The sequence below is a fragment of the Stylophora pistillata genome, chromosome 13, assembly GCF_964205215.1.
Source record: "Stylophora pistillata chromosome 13, jaStyPist1.2, whole genome shotgun sequence".
NCBI lineage: Eukaryota > Metazoa > Cnidaria > Anthozoa > Scleractinia > Pocilloporidae > Stylophora > Stylophora pistillata.
In genome coordinates, this window is record NC_142531.1 from 3,712,954 (window position 1) to 3,718,165 (window position 5,212).

The 5,212-nt window shown below is 37.7% G+C and overlaps 1 protein-coding gene across 1 annotated transcript in view; it reads right to left on the minus strand.

Annotated features, from left to right (window-relative positions):
- The window catches only part of LOC111339078 (nitric oxide synthase, inducible), a 34,381-nt gene extending 29,304 nt beyond the window's left edge, over window positions 1-5,077 (minus strand). Inside the window, exon 1 of the mRNA XM_088743615.1 lies at window positions 4,800-5,077. The gene's annotated coding sequence lies outside the window, so the exon portion shown is untranslated. The remainder of the gene's footprint in view (window positions 1-4,799) is intronic.
- Between the last annotated feature and the right edge of the window lie 135 nt (window positions 5,078-5,212).

Sequence of the window (5,212 nt, forward strand, 5' to 3'; positions counted from 1 at the left end):
ACGGTTGTCACTTTTTTGTACCGATTCTCTGGTAACATGCCATAAGAGAACGCCATTGAAAAAACAACTCTAATTGGGGGTAATTTGTTGAATGAAGACGCAAAATAAAATCGAAATAGTTTTAAAATTATGCGAGACACTTTCTAAATTAAACTCGTCAAGACTTCGAATTAAAATTATTTGATCTGTTACAAAACATGTCGTATACGACCTAACTCTTTCCAAATCCGACCACCCTTGCCAAACGAGATTGCGCTATTGTCGAACTTTGAAATGTTTTGGTTTGCGGTTTGCAGTCCTGAGGGTCGAGGCTAGGGTATGCCGCTGGTGCTCCTTTTACAAGTATTTTATTTCTCGCAAATTGCGGTCTGGAACCATGGTGTTACACTGTTATCTTTTTTTCGTCCTTTTTTTTCGATGCTAGACATTTGCTTTGTTGCCTGATTTCCAGTTGCGGCGGCAAACGCTCCCGTTTCTTTTTTTCAGTTTTATACAACTAACGGTCGTTGTCGTGATTCGAGCGATTTCCATCGGTCAGGTCCTGAGAAGAGTTCTTCTGGCTACAAGAAGCGGATCTCATTTTTTGATATTTTACTCATCTCTCACTGTCAAACATGTTTTACGTTTAAGTCTTCCATATTATTCCGAATAAAAAATTTAAATAACAACAAAAAGTGCTTTGATTGAGCTCTATTTATAGCATGGTCTTTACTGATTTCAGACGAAACAAAGTGATTGGTCGCAAAATCTCAGTTAACGCTGGCTTTTTTCAACATTATCCTGTCGTCAAGAAGCTTATTTCCAACCCGTTTACTGATGAGCCATAGTAAGATAGTAATAATATCAAACAATGGTGATTTAATCGTTGTTCTCTGATTTGTTTATTAACGGGCGAACACGCCTTTCATTTATTGATCAGCAAATCCAGCCTTGCGTGTTAACCATTTTTATTGGAAGCTTTCCTGTCAGGCCAAGAGTAGTTTCATGTACTGAAATAACTACTGATGGCTTTTACGACTGACCGTTGAGATTTTGGCTATTTTACGGGGAGGATATGATAACAGAAATTTGGTCATTGCGTTCTTTCGAACGCAGTCCTAATTTCATACAGATTTGAACTGTGGTCACTTCTGGTTTTTTTAAAACTAAGAAAAGTTAAATTTAAAAAAATGGTTGATCATTCTCATTGTTCTAAAACACAATTACGACAGTTGTTCACTTCCTAGGTCAACTGAGTCCGAAAAAAAACGGCTCTATAAGAATTGTCATGGACATAGCTAGCATAATACTACTTCAGTCACCTTCAGGAATCTAAGCCAAATGTCCTTGTTTTTGTTAAGGGACAGAATGTTGCAACCGTCGTAATCGCAGTGGCCTAAAGACAAGACACATAACAATCAACCATTTGACACTTAAAATGACACGCTAGTGATGAGAAAAATAGTTTTCGGTTAGCTTTTTCTCGACCAACGTTTGGGTGTTTCCGGCTAACGGTTGATGAAGGCAATTTAACGAGTATTTAATCGTGTTGAATCTGAATGCGCGTCGAGACTACGTTGTATTTGTCTCCAGTTCAACATTCGTGTACCAAACAGTTGAGATTTTAGTACTCAACTTAAATTTTATTACCTCTCCAATGGTGCTAATTTTTTTAAAATTTTTATTTCAGTTGCCATAACAGCGTGTGACAGAGCTTTACCATAACTTATATCATTTAGTATCCAACTGTACTTCGTAGAGTACAAAGAACACGCGAGACGAGTACAAATATCACGCGATATTTGTCCTCCAGATCTGCAAAATTCGCCCGCACTGAAATAACAGTTTGACGTGTTGGTTAATAAATCTCTTATTAGACGTTTGGTTGTGTAGTATCGCTAAGTATTTTTACGAGTTGTGCTGTATTTTGACGAGCCCGTCGGGGGCGGATATTTCTGGAGTACAAATATCGCGTGATATTTGTCACTAATTGTCAATTGTCACTGCGGAAATAAAGAACAGCTCAAAAATAAATTGCGCCCCTTTTTCAAATGAAGTGGGATCCTTTCCAAACAACTCTTGCCAGGGCTCCGAAGTAAATAGTCTAAGCGTTGCTTGCTAGACAAAGAAAGACAGCACCATTGTCGGACTTTGATTGTTTCGGTTTGTGGTTGGGATAAAGGTTTAAGTATACCACTGTTGTGCCTTCCATATGGTTTATTTCTCACGAATTGTGTCCTGAACTCATAGTGTTATACTCTGATTTTAATTTCCGCTTGCGGTCGCAAATAGTTGCGTGTTTCTGAAGTTCTAGACAATCAACATTACCCACAAGGATCATTGTTAAACGGTGTGGTTTCGGTTTTTTTTTATTTTCGGCTCAACAGTTCTATGGCGGACTGGTGTCATCAACACTATTAATATTTCTTGTTAGATTGAAATAGCTTCGTAAGCGTTTGCTACAAAATTTGACGATATTCTTTCTGCTTTTCAGAAGAATTTTAGTTTTCTATGAAAAGCAAAAACAAAAACAAACAAAACAAACAAAACAAACACAGAAGTGTCATGACTTTCTTGCCTATCAAATGGGAAGATTATTTTCGATTGTACTACGGCTTCAATGTTTGGAATTGCAGGCTTTGCTTTATTTTTTGTTTTTATTTTCAAAACCTTCTTTTCTGGTATTTTTCATTGTTAATTTTCAGACAATTTTCACCGAAACTTGAAGATCCTTACAGGGTTATACGTCTCATGCAAGTGTCAAGTACGGAGGCTAATCCGTTCACATGGTTAGCATAGTCACGCTGTCAATTTTTTCGAGTTATCCTACCGATTCTTCGGCAACCGGAAATATGATAGCGCCATCGAAAGTACAACTATAATTGTAGGTAATTTGTTGAATGTAGACTCAAAATAAAATCGAAATTCTTCAGTTCGGAAAATATCGAAATAGTTTAAAAATGATGTGAGACACTTTCTAAATTAAACTCGTCGAAACTTCGAATTAAAATAATCTATCTGTTAGATATATAAAATGTTGCAAAACATGTCGTATATGACCGAACTCTTTCCAAATCCGACCACCCTTGCTTAAGGAGACCGCGCCATTGTCTAACTTTGAAATGTTTTGTCTGCGGTTTGCAGTCCTGAGGGTCAAGGCTAGAGTATACCGCTGGTGCACCTTTTATATATTTTGTTTCTCACAAATTGTGGTCTGAAACCACAATATTGCACTGTCATCTTTTTTTTTTGTCCTTCTCTGTCGATGTTAGACATTAGCTTTGTTGCTTGTTTTCCAGTTGCGGCGGTCGTCTAACGGTCGTTGTCGTGATTCAAGCGATTTCCGTCGGACAGGTCCAGAGAATAATTCTTATGACTACATGAGGCGGATATTATTCTTTAATATTTTACGCATCTCTCATTGTCAAACATGTTTTGCTTTCAAGTCTTCCATATTATTCCAAATATAAATAACAACAAAAAGTGCTTTGTGTGAGCTCTATTTATAGTATGGTCTAGTCTAATTTGGACGAAACAAAGTGAGTGGTCTCAAAATCTCAGTTAATACTGTTTTTTTTTTTTCAACAATACCCTGCCGTGAGGAAGCTTATTTTCAATTCGTTCACTGATGAGCTATAGTAAGATAGTAGTAATATCAAACAATGGTGATTAAATCGTTGTTCTCTGATTTGTTCATAAACGGGTGAACACGCCCATAATTATTGATCAGCAGATCCAGACATTGTCTCTTATTTGAATGGAAGCTCCCCTGCCCGGCTAAGAGTTTGTAACCTTTTTTGTTCTGAAATAACTAATGATGGCTTCTACGGCTGACCGTTGAGATTTTGGTCATTTGACGGTGAGAATATGGTAACGGAAATTAAATCATTGCGTTCGACAGAAAGCAGTCCTTATTGAAACTGAATTGAGAATTTTTGAGCTGTGATCACTTCTAGTTTTTTTTTTAAACTAAGGAAAATTAAATAAAAAAAAAAATGGTGAATCATTCTCATTGTCCTAAAACACATTTACGACAGTTGTTCACTTACTAGCTCAAGTACGAAAAAAAACCAAAAAAAAAACGGCACAATAAGAATTGTTATGGACATAGCTAGCACACTACTTCAGTCACCGCAAGGAACCTAAGCCGAAGGTCTTCGTTTTTGTTAAGAGATAAAATGTTAGCATCGCGTTTAGGTGAAATGGTAAACGTCAGCTTACACGTTACACGTAAAATAGCGTGAACCTCGCCGCTTTAACTTCGCGTGAGCTCAAGTCCCGGTGAATTTGAAGGCGCCCTTTTGACTTACAAGGAATAGTTTTGGTGCCTTTTTTCTGGCAATTAACGTCTACTCTGTGAGAGAAAAAATGAAGAAAATCTTACGTACACGACAAACGCGAAACAGGTTACTTTCACTTAGAAACGGCAAACTGCAACCGGTAAATGCTGAAAAAACGGCGGGAAAAACAAGGGCACGTGGTCACTCTTGCAGTTTATGTTTCACCAAACGCGCTGCTAAATCTCTCTAAGGGTTATTTAACGAGTACTTTACTCCTGTTGAATCTAAATGCGCGTCGAGACTAAGTCGTATTTGTACGTCTCCTACTCAACACTCGCGTACCAAACAGTTGAGTTTTTTAGTATTCAACTTGAACTTCATTACCCTTCCAATGGTGTTCATTTTTTCAAAATAGTTGTTGCTCCTTCACTTGTCGTGAAATCTTTTTAAACCCTTTCTTCTCCCACAACAATGAAAGGTGAAATTTGTTATCAACCCTTGTAATCAAAGGGCTAAATTTGAGATAAGAAATTAGCTTACCAAAACTTACTTGATCAACTTTTCTGCGATTATTGTGAAAGGAAACTGGACGGTCTTTAACCCACAACAGTTACTGTCTCCGTCGGCGACCTTGGCCATAACAGGCTAAATAAGCGGCTTTTTCATAGTTATATACCAAAAAAACAAACCGGAAAAAAAATTCTTGCCGTTTCTTAGCTGGAGGTCTTAACAGCGTAGAGGATCAAAGTTCTTCCACACTTCGGGTATTCATTGCAACTACTGCTGAGAACTGCGCTAAGTCATCAATATCATGGAGAGCCAGTATTGATTAATTTTCGATTTTGTTTTCTCTCTCTGGAGCATAAAAACGGAGAAACAAAACAGCCATGAGTGTCGCTGATGTACAGACCCCACCCCCCCCCCCCCGCAGGATATTTTATGTTGTGCAAAAC